Source organism: Sceloporus undulatus, chromosome 4 (genome assembly GCF_019175285.1).
Source record: "Sceloporus undulatus isolate JIND9_A2432 ecotype Alabama chromosome 4, SceUnd_v1.1, whole genome shotgun sequence".
Taxonomy (NCBI): domain Eukaryota; kingdom Metazoa; phylum Chordata; class Lepidosauria; order Squamata; family Phrynosomatidae; genus Sceloporus; species Sceloporus undulatus.
In genome coordinates this window covers 25,453,344-25,465,683 of record NC_056525.1, presented here as the reverse complement: position 1 = coordinate 25,465,683, position 12,340 = coordinate 25,453,344, and positions in this window count along the sequence as shown.

Below are 12,340 nucleotides of genomic sequence, written 5' to 3'. Positions count from 1 at the left end.
AAGCCCCAAGGAAACCTCTTTCCAGGCCGCGGGGAAGCGGCCTTTTGCCGCTTCTCCGCAGCCTGGAAAGCGGCGGATAGGGGCCTCAGAGGCTGCCTCTGTGGCAGCTGAGGCCCTGATCCAGTGGGGAAAGGGCCAGTTACAAGCCGCCCCAAACGGACGGTCTGTAATGCACCTTAGATTCAAGTTCCTTTTAATGTTCAATCAAAACCTGCTCTTCTGTAAATTCATAGCATTAGACCAGGTCCTAACTACTGGTGCAGCAGAGAACAGGCCTGCCCCCCCTTCTCTTGACAGCTCTTGAAGTATTTCAAGATTTCAGTTATGTCACCCCTCAATCCTATCTTCACCAGGCTGAATATGTCCAACCCCTTCAACTTTTCCTCATATGTTTTGTTCTCCATACCTCATTGCCCTTCTCTGAATCTGCTTTTCTAAACTTAATTCTTTTCCCCCCAAAATGAAACACCCGCAACTGTATGCAGTACTCCAGATGAGGCCTGACTAAGGCAGAATGTAGTGGGACTATTACTTCCTTCAATTTGGAAATTATGTTTCTATTAATGGAGGCTAAAATAGCATTTGCCTTCTTTAGTGTAGCATCATACTACTGAATCATGTCCCATTCACGGACAACAATAATCTCAGGGTTGTTTTCGCATGTTGTACTGCTGGGGCATGTATCTCCCATCCTATACGTGCACATTTTGTTTTTGTCGCTATTGAATTTTATTTTATTAATTTCTATCCAATTTTCTAGTGCTTTTGAATTCTGTCCCATTTTCTAATGTGTTATCCACCACTCCCAGTTTTGTGTCATCTGCAAACATGATAAGGATCCCCTCCACCCTGTAAACCAAGTCATTAATAAAAATGATGAAGAGCAATGGAACCAGGACAGGACAAGACAAGGAAATGAGGTTAGCTATGTATATGTGTCCTTGGCTTCAAAACCTGAAATACTACTGGTGAATACCATGTTCTCCTAGCTTGTCCAACAGAAAACAATCCCCATTCAATTAAAAATCAGCAATTGGCTTGGGATTAGAGAAATTATTGTCTAAAGCAGCAACTTTTCCAAGCTCTGTAAGCGTGCACAAAATTGTACTCATAAACCTAAGGCCCTTGCCTGTTTGTTCTGATAACATTTGAAGTTATGTCCGAACATAGTCATATTTGTGAAAAGAGTCTTTGAAATGTCCTGATGGGCAGAACTCATTACCTCAGTTCTTAGGTCTGCTGGCAGACAAAAGATTGTTTACATTCATGCTCTCATTATCTGGAATGCATTCAATTCCTTGAAGCATTAATGTTGCTTGGTTGGAAGGATTAGTTTTAAAAATCTCTATATTACTAAATTCCTATACCCTCAATAAATAAGGGTATGGATCCAGACTTAGGCATGTGCAGTCTTCCTTCTTGACAGCAATACTTCCAGTTCTCACCTCTTCCTTCTCATTTAAAAAGACAGCAAAAACACCCCCAGTTCCCAAAAACCCCTACATGGAATTTGAATGAGGCATGCAAACACCTAAGGGCACCAGATCTTACCTGATCTCAGAAGCTAAGCAGGGTCAGCTCTGATTAGTACTTGGATGGGAGGGGCGACTGTATGTACAAGTAAATACATTTAGGCTGTGCATATGATACTGTACCATATATACCTGATTATAAGCTGATCTCATGTGTAAATTGAGGACAGGTTTTGGGGCCAAAATTATGGATTTGTATATGGCCTCTGGATAAGTCAAGGGTAAAACTTGGGGCATGTAGCAAAGGATCTAATGGATGAAGCAAAGGAAAACAATGCTGAAGAACTTGTGCAAAAAAGATTACAAAGGATACCATGTGGTGTGGTATGGGAGGAGGTCAATGGGGGGTGATACCAACCCTAGTGACACCACTGTTTTTCTACTCTTTAAAATTTTATCAGTTTCTCTCTCCTCCCATTTTCCCCCTTTGTGTTCAAGTTTACCTTAGTTGGTGCACATTGAGTTTAAATTGCAAAAGTAGTTGGGCCTCAATTAAAGTGAACTGCTGTAGACACTCTTAGTTTATGTGTTCTTCCTCATTAATGGCTTTTGTCTTCTTGACCACACTCTGATGTTGCTTGGCCACATTTCTCCTTGTTTTTATCTGTGAAATTCTGGAGGATATGCTTTGGAGGGGCATGTCAACATTTAAGAATGGGAGGAAAGCTGGGAAATCATCAAATGATGGGTTTTACAAGGGATGGCCATTACAGAACTGCAGAAGGATAGCTGGATAATCCAGGATGGCTATATGGTTCCTAACCCCTCTTCTTTTTCAAATTTGGGGATCTTCTTCATGCCCAGTTTATTTGAAGATACTGTCTATATAGGGGAGTATGTAAGCTTCTAGTAACCTCTAGTTTCATGGAATTCCATGGGTTTGCTTTTTCTGATATGCGAGGCATCTGGTGTGTAATGAATCACTGGATATGTTCACTAAAGAACTTTGTGTAAGTAAGGGTTTTGTTTGCTTTTTGCTTTGGCAATAGCTTCTAAAACCTTCCAGTTATTTCCAATAGCTAGTCAGAATGAACTAATCCACTTTAATAGCCATTGGGTGTGTTTCTTTTAGTATGTCATGGTTTTGTGCAAGGAAGATGTAGTTTTGGTCTTGCCTCCCTTACTTCACTCATCTTTTGAAAAATGGCAGGATGATTCAGCTGCTGAAAGCTACTTGAAATCCCTGCATTTGATATGTTTGAAAACTGACTAAAACTTCTACTATAAAAGGGCCACTGCCTGAAGGGTCACATAAATATTATTATCTTATCCTGAAAAGCCAAGCCCAATTACTTTACAACTTGTTCCCTAAGTTCACTTGTGCTGTACAAAGCTCCACAGGGCATGCAAGCTTTACTCCCATGCAAACACCTGTGAAATCAGTATGAATCATGTAATTGTCAGTATGAAGTAGCATAAGTACTCCCTGCTCTGTATCTCTGCAGGTATTATGCTTCACAGTGCTTAGTTGCATTTGGATAAGAGAACACTGAGTTTTCATGTAATGTTGGCTTTATTTACAACTATATGAACAGAAAACAATGCAAGAAAAATACATTCCTTCATAAGCAACACAACTACAACCCCTCCATCAGAGTTCCAGAGAAAGAAAGTGAGGGTACACTCTAAAGTATATGAGCCAACTAATAGCTCTCATCAATGTTCTCTCTGTCTTGCAAATCAAATAATAAAATAATTTCTCTTTCTTTTGCCTCCAGAACTGACACTAAAGGCACCTTACAAAATTCTAAAAATATACATATAAAAACACATTTATGTTAAAAAGCCATCTAGATGTTAAAAAAACTATCTATGCAATTAAAATTTGGAAGATCTTTACTGAAAATGCCTTCAAGTTGTTTCTGACTTATGATGACCCCATTAAAGTGAATCTATCACAGGGTTTTCTGGGGCTGAGAGTGTGTGAGTAACACAAGGTCACCCAGTGGGTTTCCATAACTGAACAGGGAATTTGACCCTGGTCTCGAAAATCATAGTCCAGTGCTCAAACCACCACACTATGATATGGTGTGTGTGTGTGTGGGGGGGGGGTGAGTGGGTGGAGTGTGAACCAGTGTGGCATAATGATTTGAGTGTTGGACTATCTGGAGACCAGGTTTCGATTCTCAGCTTGGCTTTGAAACACACTGAGTGACATTGGGCAAGTCATATGCTCTCAGCCTCAGAGGAAGGCAATGGCAAACCTCTTCTGAACAAATGCAAACAAAATTCTATAAGTGATACCTTTACTGGCCAACCAAAATGCATAATATACTTGTTGCAAGCTTTCGAAGCTCTATGGGCTTCTTCATCATGCAAGATGTTGTAAACCAAACAGGAGAAAGAAAGAAAAAATGGAGATGTTAGTCAGATGCCTGCATGTTGTTTCAGTCCTTAGTAAAGGTGGTATGCTGGGGAGGATATCTTTTGCAGGCAGGCTCCTCCTCCTCCTGGCCATGCGACAATAGGGAGATTTTCAAAGTCAAGGAAATTTAAAGTCCATTAGCATCTCAACAGGGACCCTTGTTTTGCAGTCCAATATGTCTGCATTCCAGTGAGGTCACAGGCCTCTTTGTAGTCAGAGAACAATGGATTCCTCAAGAAGTCTCCATGTTTTTGCATCAGGAACATTTGGTGGTGTAGAGGTAAAACATACAAATTCAGTCCAAATTTAAGAAGAAAAAAAAATTGTAGTCCATAGGCTACTCTTTATGCACGTTGCATGTTGTTTCAGTCCTTAGTAAAGATGGTATGCTGGGGAAGATATCTTTTGCAGGCAGGCTCCTTCTCCTTCTGGCCATGCGGCAATAGGGAGCTTTTCGAAGTCCAGGAAATTTAAAGTCCATTTGCATCTCAACAGGGACCACTCTTTTGCAATCCAATATCAACAAATCTTGCCAAGAAAACCCCATGATAAGTTCTCCTTGGGGTTGCCATTAGTTGGAAATGACAACACACACACACACACACACACACACACACACACACACACACCATATATATGATACATCACACTGTTAAGAGCCTTTTCTTATAAGCAGCCAGTTTCTCAAAACCTTTCTTTCATTTATATCCCACCTTTCTCCCACTAATGGGACACAAGGCAGCTAGCAACATATTTAAAACAATACAAAAGTATTAAAGTATAATTGTATTATTTAAAAACTATTTAACAATTTATAAAGTTAAAACATTAAATATTTAAAATATTAATATTCATTAAAAGACTTTATTTGTTGTTGTTGTTGTTGTTGTTAGCTGTCGTTGAGTCAACCCTGACTCATGGTGAGGCATCTCCAAGAATTCCTATTCTCCACTGTTTTGCCCAGATCCTGCAAGCCCTTGCTCTAAACCCCCAATTGAATCTGCCCATCTGGTCTGTGATCTTCCTCTCTTTCTGCTACTCTCTACCTTTCCTAGCATTATTGTTTTATCTAGAGATTCATGCCTTCTCATTATGTGGCCAAAGTATGATAGTCTCAATGGCCTGTTACAGACTGCCAAAATAAAGCTGCTTTGGGTCTCTTTAGAGGTATGTTATTTAAATGATGCATGGGTCCTAAGAGTCCGGAGGTCACGCCAAAGCCACACTCCATTCCTAGCACTGGAGTGCAGCTTTGGTGCAGCTTCTGGATTCTTAGGATGCATGCATCATTTAAACAGCATATCTCCAAAGAGACCCGAAGCAGCTTTATTTTGGCAGTCTGTAACAGGCCAATGTGATCATCTTAGTTTCCAAGGAGAGCTCTGGTTTGATCCATTCAAGAACCCATTTTGTTTGTCTTCTTGTCTGTCCACTGTATCCTAACTACTTTTTTCCAGCACCACATTTTGAATGAGTTAATTTTCTTTCTGTCTGCTTCCTTCACTGTCTGCTCTATACAGATGCTTTCACATCCGTACAATGGCGTGAACGATTCTGATTTTAGTGCTCAGTTGTATGTCTTTGCTCTTCAGTATCTTTTCCAGTTCTTTCATAGCTGCCCTCTCCTAGTCGTCTTCTTATTTCTTGACTGCAGTCTCCATTCCGGTCAATGTTTGATCCTAGATATGGGAATTGTTTAACTATTTCAATTTCCTCATTGTCTAGATTGAATCTGTGTATTTCTTCTGTGGTCATTATTTTTGTTTTCTTTATGTTCAGCATCAGACCTACCTTTGCAATTTCATCAAAGACTAAATCAAAACCTTAAAATCAGCACCACTTTTAAAAATTTTCACTTGATAGCAGAAAAACAATAAGGAGCAAACCATTCTAGCCTTCCCAGGAGATCTGGTGCTCAGGAACAATGACTGAGAAGAATTCTCCTGCTTTCCTATCAGATGTGTCTGTGAAGGTGGTGGACAGAGAGAAAAGCCTCCCTTGAGGATCTCACTCAAGTAGGCTGGTGTAGGAGAATATTGTATGCCAGATAACCCAAACTTCGAGCTGTATAGAGCTGCAGAGAACATAATCAGTGCTTAGAATTGTGTCCAGAAAAAGACCAATAGCCAATGGAGCTGTTGTAACAAGGGAATATTGGGCTTTGGTTCTTTTTTTACAGGTTTGCCAAGCTAAATAAATGCCAGGGCTCCAGTACTTTCAATGGCTGTGTACAAGGGTGAATTTTAGCAGGCGTTGGTTGTCATGTAACCAGGTAATAGGCACTACCTGCTCATCTTCCTTCTTCTACACAGCCACTAATGGTGCAGGAGCTCTGTTCCTTATTTCATGTGACAACCCTATATCAAACTCTTCACTCTGTTACTTATCCTCAGCTCTGATGGGTGCTGCCTTCTGAAGACTGGATTTCAAGCCACCCAGAAAAACATTAGTCAGCAATTGAATACTGTGACAATGTGACACTGCTGGATTTCTTAGATTCATTACACCATGTCCCACTGCTGCCACCAGTTAGCATGTGATGGCTATCTCACCAGCTGCCATCAATTTATACTCCACTCCACAGGATCTCTCTCAGATGCTAGCACAATGGGTCTTTTAAATCCCAACACTTGGCACCAATTATATGTGACAGCTATCTACCCACTGCCACTAACTGAACAGTTGCTCCTAACAAGAACTTAGGATGTTACTTTTCTGAGTAGCTGTTTCTTAATGCTTGTTGTTACAAAATGGTGATTGCTTTATTGGTTACAAGATAACTTTGTTTCAGTTCCTTCGATAACTTCAGTTACACTTCACTAGCTCTCCACTACTCAAGGAAATTATCCCTTTAAACTAATTTCCTTTGACTTCTTTTGTCTTTTTTGAATGTATTCTTTCCTATTTGGGAACCCAGATCCCAACTACTCCACAGGTAGTTTTCTATCACACACAGCCTTCTTGGCTGTAAATCCCTCAGGATCTTATCTCCTGCCTTAGCAGGCTTAACAAACACAACTTTCTAAGCTGTTCACCTCATAGCTTGCTTGACACACACTCACAATATCACTGGCTCCTCATCCTTTTATACTAGTTCATGAGAGCAGCCCCCACCTTTTTCCTCCCCTAATTCCTTTTGGCTGACACCTATGATGGGAAGGCCATTCAGAATAATAGTCAGAATTAATATTAAGATTGCACATTTCACAACTATGAATTTTCATAATTCCTTTTCAAGACTTACATGCTCTCCAACATTTCACATGGCTTCCCCCCCCTCCGCCACCATTCTGAAAGGTTGAAATGCCCCTCCTAAGCAGACCTTCCAACTATTCACAGATACAAACCAGGTCTTCTGGAGTCATAGTTGTGTACCAGGTAGTAGGTGCCCAACAATTATGTCATACTCCAAGATTTCAAGAGAACACCCCAAGAAATCTAGAGAATGCCTGCATAGTTGTGTGCTGGCTATTGCATACCCTCCAACATTTCACAGATACAAACTTGGATACTAGAAGCCACACAACATCAGAGTGTGGTCAATTTGGCAAAAATAATGAAAGAGGAAGAACACAGAATATAGAAGAGGCCGCAGCAGTTGGCTTTTGCCTGAGCCCACTGGGGAAGCTAAGATTCTACCTTCTCTGCTGCTCTTTCCCTTTCTGAGTAAACTGAGTGCAAACCCATTTTTATACTTTTATACTCTGAAGTAAGCTGAGGACAAAAAGAGAAAGTAAGAGGAGAGAGAAACCAAAACATAACAGGTGCTTTTCAAGGGTAATTTTAAAATTAATAATAATTATCTTTCTAAAAAAATATTTGATTTGTAGGGCTTTGCCAGATGTAGCACTGAAGTCATCCCAACTCAAACAAAGCCATGGCAAGCTCATAACATCTGGCACAGGAATACAATATAACAAATATGTTGTCAGTTTCAAATGAAAAGTGATGATAGCCTTGAGAGCTGGAAAGATGTTGCTGCAATGGGGTGATTGAAGTCCTTGCTTGGAGAAACTGCAGATCATAACTCTTTGGGAACAAGGTACATATCAATGTTTTCTTTTCCTTTGCAAGCAGTAAAATACCATCTGCACCATATTTCCCTGTTTCATCTGAGTGACTGGCCAGAAATGGATATAGCAGGCTAAGAGCCAAGGTCTGCTAGAACTGATTTCAAAATGCAAAAAAGTCATATAATATCATTCTGCTCTGGGTAAACACATTGTTTGGAGATACTGACCTTGACAAGGGGTTTGGTGTGGAATAATCTGGCAAAACGACCACCAATATTCCTATGTAGCTCAACCAATGGAGCTGGGACTCAGGAATTATCAATCAGAAGTGTACTAAATGTTCAAGCTGTTGTAATTGAACCTGCCCAGGAATAATAAAGGCTCCCTGCAAGCTATGCTATGTACACTTATTTGGAAATAAGCCACACTGAAAAGGTGGAGGGCACTCCTCTAAGTGTACATTGTGCTTGTAAGAATCTCTATATTTAAGGACGTTTCAGTGATAATGGGTTGGGAAAAGTCCCCTGGCCTGAAAGTTGGCAAAATCTACCCATCACACCTTAAAAACAATTTGGGTCTCTGGACTTTGGCGAGAAAATTAGATTTAGCAAAATGCATAGGTAGTTTGATGCTGCTTGGATCAGTTTTGGTAAGGGGTTCAAACAGCTACTGAGTAGCAGTAGAACTGGGGATGTGACACTGGCAGAGAATTTTTCAGAGGCAATGGCAGTGGCATTATAGCTAAGTAAAGGAGCTAATATGGCATAGAAGAAACCATGGTAAATCATCCCTGAAGCCTTTTACCTGGAAAACCCTGTGGTGAGACAATCCAAAGTGAAGACACAACCCTGAGTTTGCAAGACCTGACTGTGGCAATTGATGACCAGGTGCCTCTTGGAGATCTTTCATGCATAAATCAAAGTTGACTTGACAGCAAACAACAACTATAAAGTAGATATACTTTTCCAACTTTCTGCCAGTATAGAGCAATGGTTTTGTCAGAGCTCGAAATTTTTTTTGAGATTACATTTACATGTTCAAATGTATTGGATGAACAGGGCTGCAGAATGCAGAAGCTGGGCATGCTATCTTTTGGGATTCCAAATTCCAGTCCTCATATTCACAGTACTATAGCTCTCAGAACTGGCCATGGTGGCTGGGGAATTTTGGGAGCTATATTTCCCAAATATAATTTCCCCAAATTCAGACATAAATCCAGTTATTTGTTCCAGCTAGACAAGACTTGGTGAATCAATGAAACCTCCTTAGACAAATTCCATTGATTCAGTAGATCTACCTCACTTCTGCTGCTGCCCAGTAGCTGTTTGAACCCCTTACCAAAACTGATCTATTTGAGTCAAGTAACATCAAACTACCTATGAATTTTGTTAAATCTAGTGGAGAGTAGATTGGATTGAAGCTATACAGTTTTATGTTGACTCTGGGGCACACCACATTAAACATGCTCTTACAAAAGCTTGCTTAATCTAGACACTTCACTTTTGAAAATATTTGTTTGTGAAAAGTGCTCCGTTTGTTTAGCAAATAATGCCTGAGTGCCCAGAAATTTGCACAAAGGAGATGGCTTAACTTCTTGCCTACTGAATACACATTGTATATTGTATCTACTTATCTGAAATTTTAAGCAGTCTGGTTAATCCAAACCTGAGTTATTTGAAACAGAAAGTACCTAAATCAAAGAACAGTGTCCCACTGAGATGGTGATTCTCATATTTTATTTCCCAAAATATAGAAAGTGTCTTTATATATGCAGATTCTGTAATGTATAAAAAATACAATATCATAGACTTTGTATGTCTGTTTGTTGAGATTTCCCTTTCCACTTTTTTGTTAAAAAAAACCATTTTTTTTCTCTCATTGGAAAAACTGAGTCTTTTTAAGGGGTTTTGAAGAAAAAGATTTGATTCAACTGAGCGACATTTAATTAAAGCTGTAAAGGGATCACTGCTCCGATAAAACTGCCCATTTTGGTCTACATTTAATTTACAACCCTTGGGAGCATCACAGAGATTTTTTCCTTCTACTTGCCAGCAATTCTATCATAAGACATGTTTTTCTTTTTAAAAAAACACTTTTTAATTAAGAATTGGAAATCTATATTGCTACTAAACATCTGGTGCTATTTAACCAACTGATTCCCTAAAGTAATATGGCTAGATCTTTTATACTATTTATAATTCAAAAGTAATGTTTTTCTTTGCCCTATAATGTTCTCAGCATCAGTGGTTTATAAAGGAGATTTCAAGAGAAACTTTAAATTACTCCACACAGGATGCCTGGCATTTCATCCAGCATCAATTTACAGGTTTTAATATTTAGTTACACTGACCTGACTTAAACTCATTTTTATCTCTTCAGTGTTTTTAATATAAAATTTTATGTGCATCCTCCCTGTCCTAATGAAAAGTAAATGGTTTCTACTTGCTTGGATTTTCTTCTATGCAACAGTCGTTACATTGCTCATGTTCTTTCGGAACTTATTATTTCCCTGATAGCTCACATCCCTGCATGCCATAGTAATTTCATCTTAACAGTTTTACCTCAGAGTTGGTGTAGAAAGTAAGATTCTGAGTGTCAAATTAGAGATTGTGGTTAATTCCTTGCCCTATGATTAACCCATTTTCCCTTGTCCCAATGAGACTTCCATAGCGACATGTGCCTCAGCATTCCAGCTTGCAAATTAAGTCAGTGTTTTCCTTCTAGTGACAAACTGTAAAGCAAAGCACACTAAATGCAAGATGCATCTGTGAGGGGAAAACACTTGCTCACTTCATGGGGACCCTGTGTGTGAGAGATCTCCAAGCTCTGCTTAGGTCTTGTAGATCCAGGCCTGTGACCTCCCTAAATGAGTCTATTCATTTAGCTTATACTCTTCCTCTTTTTTGACTGCCTTCTATCTTTCCTAGGATCATTGTCTTTTCCAGTGATTCATGCCTTCTTATGATGTGGCCTATGTACAACAGCTTCAATTTAATCATCTTGGCTTCCAGTGAGAGTTCAGATGCAACCTGTTCTAGGACCAATTTATTTGTCTTTTTGGCTGTCCATGGTATCCTCGCCACTCTTCTCCAGCACTATATCTCAAATGAGTTGATTTTCTTCCTGTCTGTCTTCTTCACCGTCCAGTTCTCACATCTGTATGCGGTGATACATTAGATTGGACAATTCTAACTTTAGGGCCTGTTATATATCTTTAACCTTTAGGATTTTTCCTAGTTTTTTCATAGCTATCCTTCCCATCCCTAGTTTTCTTTTTATTTAGCAATACCCAAATAAATAGACCAAACACAAAAGTAAGGAGCTGTATTTATTTACAATGCGGATGGGTGGGTAGATATTTATACAAGTAGCAGCTGAGAAAATACTACAAGCAGACAAAACAAAACAAGACACTTGTCTTCCTTTCCTCATAAGCATATATACAGTGACATAGGCAAGATGTTCAGACCACTGGAGCTAGACTTCATCTTGCCTATCTACTGAGCATTAAGCCAAGAGTAGTGGTGCACTTCCCTGCTGTGAAGTAGGCTATGCACAAAAGTAAGATACAAAGCAGGGTTGGGAATTGTGTTGCCATACAGCTGTGAAGGGGGTGGTTCCACCACAGTCTTTGGGACCCCTGCCATTCCCCCCAAGGATCCTGGGAGACCCAATATTTTCATCTTCCCAGAAGTCACTTTTCAACCCCCCCCCCCAAAAAAAAAACCCTTGAAAATGCTTGAAAACTCTCTGTGTGGGGTGGAGTTGTGCCATGCTGGTTTTTCTGGGAGGTGTCTTCACCCTGAAACAGCCAGCTCTTGAAAAAAAGCACAAAAGGCACCTAAAGGTTATGCATCATCACTTCCAATCCTCCCAAATAGCATTCATGACAAGATATAGATGCAGTGACAAGATCATCAAAAGGTTTCCATAAATCCAAAAGAAACACAGCAGCAAACAGAAATTGTTTCTGCAGACTGAATCTAAAGCTTATGCTACTAAACTCTTAGTTTCAGTCATTCTCAAAGATGCTACAAGATCTATTTCTATACTGGTATAGATTAACATAGCCATGTGTCTGAATACAAGATGTTTCAATCTGCTTAACTTCACTTTTGCTTGCTGCTCGGAGAGCTTGTGCTTAGTGAGATATAGATGCTATGAGAGCCAGTGTGGTATAGTAGTTTGAATTTAGGACTATGGTCCAAAATACACTGTGGAAATAATCCAGTTTGAGACCACTTTAACTGCCCTGGCTCAATGCTAAGGAATTCTGGGAACTGTAGTTTTGTGAGACATATAGCTTTCTCTGTCAGCAGTTAAACCACAATGATAAACCACAATTCCCAGGATTCCCTAGCAGTGAGCCAGGGCCGTTAAAGCAGGCTCAAACTGGATTGTTTTTTCAGTGTGTTTTGGACCTCAGGGGA